At 43.7% G+C, this 15,074-nt stretch overlaps 1 protein-coding gene across 1 annotated transcript in view; it reads right to left on the bottom strand.

Moving 5' to 3' along the window:
* Positions 1-15,074, bottom strand: part of dhx9 (DEAH (Asp-Glu-Ala-His) box helicase 9) — a 73,752-nt gene that overhangs the window by 58,009 nt on the left and 669 nt on the right. The window lies entirely within an intron of this gene.

Raw genomic sequence — 15,074 nt, 5'->3', positions numbered from 1 at the left:
AATACAAGATTTTTGGCTAAGGTGAAATCGACCTATAGAAGCATATACAGTATTTAAGCTTGTGCAATTGTTTCTGATCCAAGTTCCTCACTTTCGACTTAAAGGCTAAATTCAAATCATGTTATGATCATGTTTTCCTCAGAGTCATAGAGATGTACAGCGCAGAAATACACCCTTCAGTCCAACCTGTTCATGCCGACCAGATATCCCAAACCAGTCTAGTCCCACCTGCCAGCACCCGGTCCATATTCATCTAAACTCTTTCTATTCATACACACATCCAAATGCCTCTTAAATATTGCAATTGTACCAGGCTCCACCACTTCCTCTGGCAGCTCATTCCATACAAGTACCACCCTCTGCATGAAAATGTTGCCCCTTGGGTCTCTTTTTTTTTAATCTTTCCCCCTCATCCTAAACCTTTGCCCTCTACTTCTGGACACCCTCACCCAGGAAAAAAAGCTTTGTCTATTTATCCTATCCATGCCCCTCATAATCTTGTAAACTTGTATACGGTCACCCCTCGGCCTCTGATGCTCCAGGGAAAACAGCCCTCGCTTGTTCAGCCTCTCCCTACAGCTCAAATTCTCCAACCGTGGCAACATCCTTGTCAATCTTTTCAGAACCCTTTCAAGTTTCATAACATCTTTCCGATAGGAAGGAGATGAGAACTGCATGCAATATTCCAACAGTGGCCTAACCAATGTCCTGTACAGCCGCAACATGACCTCCCAACTCCTGTACTCAATACTCTGACCAATAAAGGAAAGCATACCAAATGCCTTCTTCACTATCCTATCTACCTGCGACTCCACTTTCAAGGAGCTATGAACCTGCACTCCAAGGTCTCTTTGTTCAGTAGCACTTCCCAGGACCTTACCATTAAGTGTATAAATCCTGCTCAGATTTGCTTTCCCAAATTATGGTCCTTCTTTATGGTCATTTAAGCGGGCATTGGATAGGCATTTGGAAGTTATTGGGCTAGTATAGGTTAGGTAGGATTCGGTCGGCGCAACATTGAGGGCCGAAGGGCCTGTACTGCGCTGTATCCTTCTATGTTCTATGTTCTATGTCTAAATTGCAGCACCTCACATTTATTTGAATTAAACTCCATCTGCCACTCCTCAGCCCAATGGCCCATCTGATCAAGATCTTGTTGTAGTCAGGGGTAACCCTCTTCACTGTCCACTACACCTCCAATTTTGGTGTCATCTGCAAACTTACTAACTATATCTCTTATGCACGTATCCAAATCGCATAATCGCATAAATGACGAAAAGTAGTGGACATAGCACCGATCCTTGTGGCACTCCATTGGTCTGAAAAACAACCCTCCAACACCACCCCGTCTTCTACCTTTGTGCCAGTGTATTCTGAGATCTAACCTGATGAATCAGTCTCCCATGGGGAACCTTGTTGAATGCCTTAGTGAAGTCCATACAGATCACATCCACTGCTCTGCCCTCATCAATCCTCTGTTACTTCCTCAAAAAACTCAATCAAGTTTGCGAGACATGATTTTCCATGCACAAAGCCATGTTGACTAGCCCTAATCAGTCCTTGCCTTTCCAAATACATGTATATCCTGCCCCTTAAGATTCCCTCCAACAACTTGCCCTCCACCGACGTCAGGCTCACTGGTCTTTGGTTCCCTGGCTTGTCACAGTGGCACCACCTTAGCCAACCTCCAGTCTTCCAGCACCTCACCTGTGACTATCGATGAAACAAATAACTCGGTAAGAGGCCCAGCAATCACTTCCCAAGCTTGCCACGGAGTTCAAGGGTACACCTGATCAGGTCCTGGGGATTTATCCACCTTTATGCATTTCAAGACATCCAGTACGTCCTCCACTGTAATATGGACATTTTCAAAGATCTATTTCGCTGCATTTTATATCTTCCATGTCCTTTTCCACAGTAAATACAGATGCAAAATACTCGTTTAGTATCTCCCCCATTTTCTGTGGTTCCACACAAAGGCCGCCTTGTTGATCTTTGAGAGGCCCTATTCTAGCCCTAGTTACCCTTTTGCCCTTAAGATATATTTGTAAAAACCCTTTGGATTCTCCTTAATTCTATTTGCTAAAGCTATTTCATGTCCCCTTTTTGCCCTCCTGACTTCCCTCTTAAAGTATACTCCTACTGCCTTTATACTCTTCTAAGGATTCACTCCATCTATCCAATCTGTACCTGACATATCCTTCCTTCTGTTTCTTAACCAAACCCTCAATTTCTTTAGCCATCCAGCATTCTCTATATCTACCAGCCTTTCCTTTCACCCCAACAGGAATATACTTTCTCTGGATTCTTATTACCTCATTTCTGAAGGCTTCCCATTTTCTAGCCGCCTCCAGACTTTTGAAAGTTCTTGCCTAATACTGTCAAAATTGGCCTTTCTCCAATTTTGAACTTCAACTTTTAGATCTCGTCTATCCTTTTCCATCACTATTTTAGAACTAATAGAATTATGGTCGCTGGCCCCAAAGCACTCCCCCACTGACACCTCAGTCATCTGCCCTACCTTATTTCCCAAGAAGTCAAGTTTTGCACCTTCTCTAGTAGGTACATCCACATACTGAATCAGAAAATTGTCTTGTACGCACTTAAAATCCACTCCATCTAAATCCTTAACACTATGGCAGTCCCAGTCTATGTTTGGAAAGTTAAAATCCTCTACAATAACCACCCTATTATTCTTACAGATAGCTGAGATCGCCTTACAAATTTGTTTCTTAATTTCCCTCTGACTATTAGGGGGTCTACAATACAATCCCAATGAGGTGATCATCCCTTTCTTATATCTCAGTTCCACCCAAATAACTTCCGTGAATATCCTCCCTCAGTACAGCTATAATTCTATCCCTTATCAAAAACGCCATTCCCCCTCCTCTCTTATCTCCCTTTCTATCCTTCTTGTAGCATTTGTATCTTGGAACATTAAGCTGCCAGTCCTGTCTATCCCTGAGCCATGTTTCTGAAATTACTACAATATCCCTGTCCCATGTTCCTAACCATGCCCTGAGTTCTCCTGCCTTCCCTGTTAGGCCTCTTGCATTGAAGTAAAAGCAGTTTAATTTATTAGTCCTACCTTGTCCCTGCCTGTTTGACTCGCTTCTGTTCTCAACTGTACCACCCCCCCACCTTACTAGTTTAAATTCTCCTGAGCAGCTCTAGCAAATCTCCCTGCCAGTATATTAGTTCCCTTCCACTTCAGGTGCAATTCGTCCTTCTTGTGCAGGTCACTTCTCCCCAAAAGACATTCCAATGATCCAAAAAATGTGAATCCCTCTCCCATACCTCCCATACACCAGCTCATCAGTATTTATCTGCTCTATCCTCCTAATCCTGCTTGTAGCACCAGGAGTAATCCAGATATTACTACTCTCGTGGATCTCCCTTTTTAATTTCCTGCTTAACTCTGTAGTCTCTCTTCAGAATCTCAACCTTGTCCCTTTCTAAGTCATTGTCCACATTGGAACCAATGACCTCTTTTGGACCCTCTCCCCCCTTGAGAACATTCTGCATCCTATCGGAGATATCCTTGATCCTGGCACTCGGGAAGCAACATATCATTCTGATTTTTTTTGCTGCTGGCCACAGAAACTTCTGTCTGTACCTTGGACTAGAAAGTTCCCTAACACAGGTGATCTCTTGGAACCCAAATGTACCTGTCATTACATTAGAGCAGGCTCAGTACCAAACCTCTTTAAGGTTACGCCTCAGCCTCTGACGGTCCTGGGAAAACAACCCCAGTCTATTCAACCTCTCCCCATAGCTCAAATCCTCCAACCCTGGCAACATCCTTACAAATCTTTTCTGAACCCTTTCAGGTTTCACAACATTTTTCCAATAGGAAGGAGACCAGAATTGCACGCAATATTCCAATGGTGGCTTAACCGATGTCCTGTACAGCCGCAACATGACCTCCCAACTCCTGTATTCAATACTCTGACCAATAAAGGAAAGCATACCAAATGCTGCCTTCACTATCCTACCTACCTGCGACTCCACTTTCAAGGTCTCTTTGTTCAGCAACACTCCCTAGGACCTTACCATTAAGTGTTTAAGTGCTGCTCATATTTGCTTTCCCAAAATGCAGCATCTCACATTTATCTAGATTAAACTCCGTCGTCTGCCACTCCTCAGCCCATTGGCCCATCTGATCAAGATCCTGTTGTAATCGGAGGTAACCTTCTTCGCTGTCCACTACACCTCTAATTTTGGTGTCATCTGCAAACTTATTAACTATACACTTATGCTCACATCCAAATCATTTATATAAATGGGCGGCACGGTGGCACAGTGGTTAGCACTGCTGCCTCACAGCACCAGAGACCCGGGTTCAATTCTCGCCTCAGGCAACTTACTGTGTGGAATTTGCACATTCTCCCCATGTCTGTGTGGGTTTCCTCCGGGTGCTCTGGTTTCCTCCCACAGTCCAAAGAAAAATGTGCAGGTTAGGTAGATTGGCCATGCTAAATTGCCCGTAGTGTTAGGTGAAGGGGTAAAATGTAGGGGAATGGATTTGGGTGGATTGCGCTTCGGAGGGTCAGTGTGGACTTGTTGTGCCGAAGGGCCTGTTTCCATACTGTAAGTAATCTAATCTAAAAAAATGAAGAAAAGTAGTGGACCCAGCACTGATCTTTTAATCTGACATGATTTATTGAACCTGCCTCCTTAAACATTGCCGGATGCAAAACATCTTGATGCCTGTTTCAATCCACAACATATTGTTCGAAGGTACAATCCTGAATACACTGTGAATTCGTCTGTCAATCTGATTATCCCAATCTGCATGAACATTCAAGTCACCTATGATTAATATACTGCCTTTATTATATGGTTACAAATTTATTCTGTCCCACTATGTAGCTGCAGTTGTGGGGCCGAAATCTACTCCTTCCAAGTGCCTTCATTCCCTTTTTCTAAAAAAAACCTCCACACATCTTCTAACTCAAAATCATTTGTTATCATACTTATTCCATTCTGTACTTAACAATGCTATTGTTACCTCCCTTTTTTTCCTGCCTGTCCTTTCAAAAAATTTCATACCCCTGAATATTCAGTTCCAGCTTTGACCACCTTGCAACCATGCCTCCTAAATGGAGTTAAGATCACACCCATTAACCTATATTTCTGCAGTCAATTCATCTATCTAGTACCAAATACAATGTGCATTCAAGTAAGGAGTAATTAATTTTGCTCTCCTTCTCCCTTTTGGTTTTATTTATTCTGTTTCTCTATATTTGTTTACTCTGTCCTGCCTGTCTCAATGATTGATTGATTGGGTCTATTGTCACATGTATCTGAGCACAGTGAAAAGCTTTGTCTGTGAACACGACACCAGACCATAGAAAGCAAGTACAGACAGATCATAGGATGAAAGAAAACTCGGACAGAGTAACACATACAGGTTAAACGCACGCAACATGCATTAGAGAAGATCAGCATTATTTGAAGTTAGATGGTACACTCATCAGTCTAATAATAGAAAGGAAGAAGCTGTTTTTGAACCTGCTGGTGTGTATGTGTGTTCAAGCTTCGGTATCTTCTGCCTCATTAAAGAGAAGAGAGCACTGCCAGGTTTGGATGGGTTTTTGATGATGTTGGCAGCCATTCCAGAGCAACCCATGTAATATGGGTAACTAAATAGTTGCCACATTTTGCTTTTTAAGTCTACATTTCCCCTCTCCCAAATCCTACACCTCTCCCCAAATTAATTTAAATCTTTCTACAGCCCTACTTCTTGATCCACCAGGACAGTGATTCCAAGTGGATCCTGGGTAATCCAAGGTAGAGGACAGGAAAAATTTCTGGTTGTAACAGGCTGCTCCTTTTGAGGTATTTTAGGTGTTGAAGGTGATTTCCTCGAATTCCAGAAGCAGCAATTACTGTTTTATATGCTGTTGCAACTGTTTTGGAATTTTGAAAACAAAAGTCAGAACAACAGCATTTTTCAATGGGAGAAAGACAGACAAAGGCAGCAAGAAAGACAGAGAAAGAAACCCACACTGCTAACTGACACAGTAGTGAATCTGCGCAGTTACTGCCTTTGCTGTTGGAATTCATGTATCGCTGGACATCGTAGTATGTCTGGAGAAAATTCACAAACAGCAAAATTCGCAACTGATCTTGGAGGAACCTATTTGGGAGAGGTCACAGCACAAAAACAAGTAAGCGAATAGTTTTAAGTACAGCCTTGCTGTAAATCTACAATAGTGAGTAGAGTGGATTCTTTCTTGATTGTATGTTTTTATTGGGATCTATCCCTTGATTAAATTTTAAAAATAGTAGGTTAGCCTGGAGCAGTATTTTGTAGAGCAATAAGATTGGAAGGAGCAACATGGCCTTTAGTAGAGTAATATGCTCTACTTGTCAGATGTGGGATGTTCAGCAAAGTTCAAGAGTTACTGAGGATTATATCTGCAATAAACGTCATTGCTTGCGAATCCTATCAGATCGAATGGATTGGTTGGAGTGACAGTTAGAGGCAATGAATAATTTACAAGAGTTTGAGGGTATGATGGATGGCAGTTATGGAAAGGGAGAAAAGCCGCAGGTGCAGTCAGGTAGATGGGTTAACTCCAAGAAAGGTCGGAGAGGTGTGCGGGCACAGGAATCTTCTGTGGCTATTCCCATTTCAAAAAAGTATGCTGTTTTGGAAAATAAAGGGGTGATGGACTTTCAGGGGAATGTAGCACCAACAGTCAATTTTCTGGTATCAAGACTGGCTCTCATATAATGAGGGCTACATCAGGTTTCAAGCAATCAATTGTTTTAGGGGACTCTCTCGTTAAGGGCACAGACATTTCTGTGGCCAGCAGCGAAATATCAAAATGGTGTGTTGCCTCCCTGGTGCCAGGATCAAGGGTGCACAATGTTCTCAAGGGGGAGAGGAACCAGCAAGACGTCATTGTACACATGAGTACAATGGCAAAGGAAGGGAGAAGAATGATCGGCACAGTGGTTAGCACTGCTGCCTCTCAGCGCCTGAGACCTGGGTTCAATTCCCGACTCAGGCGACTGACTGTGTGGAGTTTGCACGTTCTCCCCGTGTCTGCGTGGGTTTCCTCCGGGTGCTCCGGTTTCCTCCCACAGTCCAAAGATGTGCGGGTCAGGTGAATTGGCCATGCTAAATTGCCCGTAGTGTTAGGTAGGGGTAAATATAGGGGTATGGGTGGGTTGCACTTCGGCGGGTCGGTGTGGACTTGTTGGGTCGAAGGGCCTGTTTCCACACTGTAAGTCTCATCTAATCTAATCAAGTGAGATTCTGGCGGGCTAATATAGAAAGTTAGGCAGGAATTTAAAAAGGACACCCTCGAGGGTAGTGATAACTGGATTATTCCCAGTGCTATGAGCTAATGAGGGTACAAATAGGACGATAGAGCAGATGAATGTGTGGCTGAAGAGCTAGTGAATGGGAGGAGGATTCACATTTTTGGATCATTGGAATCTCTTCTGGAGTACAAGTGACCTGTACAAGAAATATGGATTTCACCTGAATTGGAAGAGGACTAATATATTGGCAGGGTGATTTTCTAGAGCTGCTCGGGAGCATTTAAACTAGTAAGGTGGGGGGGTGGAGGTGAGACCCAGGGAGATAGTGAAGAGAAAGATCAATCGGAGACTGGTACAGTTGAGAACAGAAGGGAGTTAAAACAGAGTTAGGGCAGGCAGGGAGAAAGCAGATAATAAGGTAGGATTGATCAATTAAACTGCATTTATTTCAGTGCAAGGGGCCTAATAGGGAAGAACTCATTCAAGATTAGTGTGGAAAAGCACAGCAGGTCAGGCAGCATCCGAGAAGGTAACAAAGAGTGCAATAGGTGAATGGAGGTGGGGATGAAGCTGTTAGGTCTGAGAGGAGGGTAGAGCGGATAGGTGGGGAGGAAGATTAGCAGGTAGGACAGGTCATGAGGATGGTGCTGAGCTGGCAGCTTGGAACTGGGGTAAGGTGGGGGGAGGGGAAATGACGAAACTGGTGAAGTACACATTGATGACCTGGGGGTGAAGTGTTCCCAGATGGGAGATGAGGCGTTCTTCCTCCAGGCGTCGGGTGATGAGGGAGTGGCGGTGAAGGAGGACTAGGACCTGCTTGTTCTCGGCGGGCAGGGGGAGAGGGAGAAAGAAAAGGAGTTGCAATGTTCAGCCATGGGGCAGTTGGGTTGATTGGTGCAGGTGTCCGAGAGATGTTCCCTTAAGCGCTCTGCAAGAAGGCGTCCAGTGTCCCCAATGTAAAGGGGACTGCGCCAGGAGCAACAGATACAATAAATGACACTGGTGGATGTGCAGGTGAAATGTTGATGGATTTGGAAGGCTCCTTTGGGGCCTTGGATGGAGGTGATAGGGGAAGCATGGGCGCAGGTTTTGCAATTCCTGTGGTGGCAAGGGAAGGTCCAAGGAAGGGAGGGTGGGTTGTTGGGGAGTGTGGACCTGACCAGTTAGTCACAGAGGGAACGCTCTTTGCAGAAAGCAGATAGAGGTGGGGAGGGAAATATATCCCTGGAGGTGGGGTCAGTTTGTACATGGCGGAAATGTTGACGGATGATGCAGTTTATGCAGAGGTGGGTTGGGTGGAAAGTGAGGCTCGGGGTGCGGGGGGGGGGGTTCTATCCTTGTTGGAGTTGGAGGGGTGGGGTTTCAAGGCAGAGGTGTGGAACGTGGATAAGATGCATTGGAGGGCATCTTCAACCACGTGGGAAGGGAAATTATGGTCTTTAAAGGAGGAGGCCATCTGGTGTTTCTGTGTGGAACTGGTTGGAGGTGGAGGAATTAGGAATACGGGATAGCATTTTTGCAAGAGATAGGGTGGGAGTCGGTCATCATTGATGGAGATGGAGAGGTCTAGGAAGGGGAGGGAGGTGTTAGAGATGGTCCAGGTGAATTTAAGGCCAGGGTGGAATGTGGTGAAGGTGATGAACTGGGAGAAAGTGAGGACTGCAGATGCTGGAGATCAGAGCTGAAATTGTGTTGCTGGAAAAGCGCCGTAGGTCAGGCAGCATCCAAGGAGCAGGAGAACCGACATTTCGGGCATGAACCCTTCTTCAGGAATCTTGAAGAAAGGCTCATGCCCGAAACGTCAATTCTCCTGCAAGGTGATGAACTGCTCAACTTCCTCGCAGGAGCACGAGGTGGTGCTGATGCAGTCATTAATGTAGCAGAGGAAGAGGTGGGGAGTGGTACTGGTGTAACTATGGAAGATGGACTGTTCGAAGTAGCCAACAAAGAGACTGGCATAGCTGGGGCCCATGCGGGTGACTGTGGCTACCCCTTTCGTCTGGAGGAAATGGGAGGATTCGAAGGAGAAATTGTTACGGGTGAGGACCAGTTCAGCCAAACGAATGAGAGTGTCAGTGGAAGAGTACTGGTGGGGACGTCGGGAGAGGAAGAAACAGAGGGCGTGGTCATGCGGATGGTGATGTAGAGATATTGGATGTCCATGGTGAAGATGAGGCGTTGGGGGCCAGGGAAACAAAAGTCTTGGAGGAGGTGGAGGGCATGGATGGTGTCCTGAACGTATGTGGAGAGCTCCTAGACTAGGGGGGATAGGACAGTATCGAGGTAGGTGGAGATGAGTTCTGTGGGGCCAGAGCAGGCTGAGACAATGGGTCGGACAGGGTGGTCAGGCTTGTGGATCTTGGGAAGGAGGTAGAATCGGGCGGAGCAGGGATCCCAGACTATGAGGTTGGAAGCTGTGGGTAGGAGATCTCCTGAGGTAATTAGGTTGCGTATGGTCTGGGAGATAATGGTTTGCTGATGGAAGTGGGCATGGTTAGGAACATGGGACTGGGATATCATAGCAATTACAGAAATATGGCTCAGGGATGGACAGGACTGACAGCTTAATGTTTCAGGATACAAATGCGACAAGAAGGACAGAAAGGAAGGCAAGAGAGGAGGGAGAGTTGCATTTTTGATAAGGGATGGCATTACTGCTGTACTGGGGGAAGATATTCCCAGAAGTACATCCAGAGAAGTTATTTGGATGGAACTGAGAAATAAGAAACAGATAATCACCTCATTGGGATTGTATTATAGACCCCCTAATAGTCAGAGGGAAACTGAGAAACAAATTTGTGAGGAGTTTTCAATTATCTCTAAGAATAATAGGGTGGTTATGGTAGGGGATTTTAACTTTCCAAATGTAGACTGGACTGCCATATTGATAAGTGATTAGGTGGAGAGGAATTTGTTAAGAGTGTACAAGAAAATTTTCTGATTCAGTATGTGGATGTACCTACTAGAGAAGGTGCAAAACTTGACCTACTCTTGGGAAATTAGGCAGGGCATGTGACTGAGGTGTCAGTGGGGGAGCACTTTGGGGCCAGCGACCATAATTCTATTAGTTCTAAAATAGTGATGCAAAAGGATAGACCAGATCTAAAAGTTGAATTTCTAAATTGAAGGTATTAGGTAAGAACTTTCAAAAGCTGATTGGGGGCAGATGTTCACAGGTAAATGGATGGTTGGAAAATGTGATGCCTTCAGAAATGAGATAACGAGAATCCAGAGACAGTATATTCCTGTTGGGTGAAAGGAAAGGCTGGTAGGTGTACGGAATGCTGGATGACTAGAGAATTTGAAGGTTTGTATCAGAAAAAGAAGGATTCAAATGTCAGGTATAGACATGGGAGTTCAAGTGATTCCTAAGAAGAGTGTAAAGACAGTAGGAGTATACTTAAGAGGGAAATCAGTAGGGCAAAAAGGGGTCATCAGACAGTTTGGGAAATAGGGTTAAGGAGAATCCAAAGGGTTTTTAAAAAATACATTAAGGACAAAAGGGTAACTAGAGAGAGAGAATAGGACCCCTCAAAGATCAGCAAGTAAAAAAAGGGTGGTAACAATAGCATTGTTAAGTACAGAATGGAATTATCTTGAGTTAGAAGATGTGTGGAGGTTTTTTTTAGAAAAAGGGAATGAAGGCACTTGGAAGGAGTAGTCTTTCAGCCCCACAACTGCAGCTACATAGTGGAACAGAATAAATTTGTAAACATATAATAAAGGCAGTATATTAATCATGGGTGACTTGAATCTTTATGCAGATTGGGATAATCAGATTGACAGAAGAATTCACACTGTATTCAGGATTGTATCTTTGAACAATCTTTGAACGTTGTGGATTGAAACAGGCATCATGTTTTGTTTAATAAGGCAAGTTCAATAAATCATGTCAGATTAAAAGATCAGTGCTGGGTCCACTACTTTTCTTCATTTATAGAAATGATTTGGATGCATGTTTGCAGATGACAGCGAAGGAGGTTACCTGAGATTACAAGAGAATCTCAACCAGATGGGCCAATGGACTGAGGAGTGGCAGACGGAATTTAATTTCGATAAATGAGAGGTGCTGCATTTTGGGAAAGCAATTCTTAGCAGGACTTATACACTTAATGATAAGATCCTAGGGAGTATTGCTGAACAAAGAGACCTTGGAATGCAGGTTCATAGGTCCTTGAAAGAAGAATCAGGTAGATAGGATAGTGAAGGTGGTGTTTGGTATATTTTCCTATATTGGTCAGAGTATTGAGTACAGGAGTTGGGAGGTCATGTTGCATCTGTATAGGACATTGGTTAAGCCAGTTTTGGAATATTGCAAGCAATTTTTGTCGCCTCTCGGAAAGATGTTGTAAAACTTGAAAAGGTTCAGAAAAGGTTTACAAGGATGTTGCCAGGGTGGAGGATTTGAGCTATAGGGAGAGTTGAATAGGCTGGGGCTGTTTTCCATGGAGCATCAAAGGCTCAGGGGTGACCTTATAGAGGTTTATAAAATCACGAGGGACAAGATAGGATAAACAGACAAAGTATTTTCCCTGGGGTGGGGAGTCCAAAACTAGAGGGCATAGGTTTAGGGTGAGAGGAGAAAGATATAAAAGGGACAGGAGGTGCAACCTTTTCACACACAGGGTGGTGCATGTATGGAACGAACTTCCAGAAGTAGTGGTGGAGGCTGGTACCTTTTTAAATGTTGCAATTGTATCTGGATGGGTGTATGAATAGGAAGGGTTTAGAAGGGTATGGGCTGGGTCTGATCCCATGCTGTACACCTCTATGACACTGGTCCCAGCACCAATGGTGCCAATGCCCCACAAAATGAAACCCATTCCACTAAAGCAACCTTTGAACTATACATTTATCAGAGAACTGAATGTTTCACTCAAATATCAGTGACAATAATGGTTTTGGATTCAGGCGGCACTGGAACAAGACTGGGAATATTAGGAAGCTGAACAATGGGGACAGCCTTCACCGGACCCACAACATAGTCAGTGACTAGCAAGATTGTTTAAGTCTTTCTATGTACCCAAAGCAGAAAATACAACTGAACATGTTAGCTCATAACATTAGACAATAGCAGAGAGACTGTGCCAGAACCCTCTTTGAGGCAATGATGGATTTCTGATTTTTTAAATATTCATTTATGAGATGAGCCCAGTCCTGGAAGTCCTTGAGAAGGTGGTGGTGTGCTACTTTCTTGGACCAGTTCAGTCTACCTGCTGTGGGTTGACCCACAATTCCCTTGAGGGAATTCCAGGATTTTAAACCATGCCTGTCATAACTGACCTTATCCATTAGGATGTCATGGAAAGAGATTACATTGCCTTCAGTGAACTGCTAATTTTCTTGGACTTCAAAGTTGTTGGCAAGATTAGATCAGATGGAATACAGGAAGAGCTAGCCATCTGGATACAAAACTGGCTCAAGATGGGAGACAGAGGGTGGTGGTGAAGGACTACTTTTCAGACTGGAGGTCTATGACTAGCAGTATGCTGCAAGGATCGGTACTGGGTCCACAGCCTTTGGTCATTTATGTAAATAATTTGGATGTGAATATATGGGATTATAGTTCGTAAGTTTGCAAATGATCCCAAAATTAGTGAAGTAGTGGAAAGCAAAGAAGATTACCTCAGTACAAGGGACCTTGATCAGAGGGGCAAATGAGCCAAGGTGTGGCAGATAAATAAACTTACATAAATGTGAAGTACTACATTTTGGTAGGGCAAATCAGGGTAGGACTTATACACTCCATAATAAGTTCCTGAGGAGCATTATTGAACAAAGAGACCTTGGCATTCAAGTTCATAGTTCCTTAAAAGTAGAGTTGCGGGCTGATAGAGTGGTGAAAGCGTTTGATATGCTTGCCTTCATTAATTATTGCATTGAGTATCAGAGTTGAGGTCATGGTTCAGCTGTACAAGACATTGGTGAGGCCATTTTTGGAATACTGTCAATTTTGTTCTCCCTGCTGTCGAAAAAATGCTGTGCAATTTGAAAGAGTTCAGATAAGATTGAAAAAGATGTTGCCAGGGTTGGTAAGTTTGAGCTGAGTAGGCTGGGCTGAGGCTGAATAGACTGGGGCTATTTTCCTTACAGCAACAAAGGCTGAGGGGTGACCTCATACAAATTCATAAACTGATTAGGGACATAGATAGGCAGTGAATAGTCAAGGTCTTTACCTAGGGTTGGGGGTGTCCAAAACTAGAGGACATAGGCTTAAGATGAGAGGTGAAAAATTTAAACAGGACCAAAACTGCTTTTTCAAGCAGAGGGTGGTGCATGTGTGGAATGAGCCACCAAAGCTGGTGATGGAAGTTGGTAAAATTACAATACTTAAAAAGGTATTTGGATGGGTGGATGAAGAGAAAGAATTTACAGAAATATAGGCAAACAGGACTAGATTCATTTGGGATTCCTGGTCAGCAAAGACAAATTGAACCAAAAGGTCTGTTTCTGTGTTGTACATCTCTATGACTATACATGGCCATTGCTCATTGCTTTGGTGAAATTGATAAGGCAATACACAAATAATGACTACTGTAGATCTTTCAGTTCTGAAACCATACTGAGATACAGGGTAGATGCTTTCAGCCAGGATCTGATGTGACAAGGTAACCTTAGCCAAACTATCTTCCACGATAATTAGCACGAAGCTACCTTGATAGTTGTTGAAATTGTTGTGATTCCTGACGAAGGGCTTATGCTCGAAACGTCGAATTCCCTATTCCTGAGATGCTGTCTGGCCTGCTGTGCTTTGACCAGCAACACATTTGCAGCTGTGATCTCCAGCATCTGCAGACCTCATTTTTCACTTGTTGAAATTGTTGTAGTCACACTTATTCTTGTATAGGGTCACAATCTTTGCATCGTGCTGATCCTGGACATTGCCTTCTTCTTCCATCAGGACGGTTCGTGCAGATACTGTAGAAGTACCCTTTTCCTATGTTTGAGAAGCTCCAAGTGGGACACGGCTTGAACTCAAGTGAATCAATAACTTCACTATTTTCCTCCTCAGTGAATCACAGAACCCAAACAGTGTAGATCAAGACCTTTCTACCCATTACATCTGCACTGACATTCTGAAGAGCATTCCACCCTATCACTAACTTATCACAGCTCACCTATCTCGTCTGCACATCTCTAGACATTATGGGGCAATTTAGAACAGCCAATTGAGGTAACCTGCTCATCGATGTGTTGGGAGGAAACCAGAATACCCGGCACAGGGAGAAAGTGCAAATTCAAAACAGATAGCTGCCCAAGGTTAGAATTAAACCACTTCTCTGGCACTGCAAAGCAGCAGTGCCTCATACAGCCACTGTGCCACTTGTTTTCCACCATGTTACCCCCTGGACAGGAACATGCCCCAAGAAATGCAAATTTTGTTTTTCTTTATATTCAGTACGCCTTATTTTCCCACCAAATCACCCAGGGTATTTTACATCCATTATCCACCACCAGTAATCACCTGTGTTTCCAGTTAATTGTGTATAATACCTGACAAGGTTAACGCAGATCACGAAAGGTGAGGGACAGCAACTTTGTTTGTAGTTATTGGAAATACGACGTTGCATGTGAAAAATGTAACCACAAATTTACATGCCTTTCTATAAACCTGCCAATCAATTTCACATTGCGTTTTCCTTCAGGAGTAAAGACGAAGCATCAATAGCATTTTTGGCTATATCAAAAAAAGCGGTAAGCCTAAAGTTAAAGCAGAGGCAATGCTTGACAGAACTTCATCAGAGAAAAAAACAAATATAAATCCAGTCCTAATTTCCTCTATACACTTATAATAA

This window comes from Hemiscyllium ocellatum, chromosome 9, assembly GCF_020745735.1.
Source record: "Hemiscyllium ocellatum isolate sHemOce1 chromosome 9, sHemOce1.pat.X.cur, whole genome shotgun sequence".
NCBI classification, from domain to species: domain Eukaryota; kingdom Metazoa; phylum Chordata; class Chondrichthyes; order Orectolobiformes; family Hemiscylliidae; genus Hemiscyllium; species Hemiscyllium ocellatum.
This window is presented reverse-complemented; position numbering and strand designations above follow the sequence as displayed.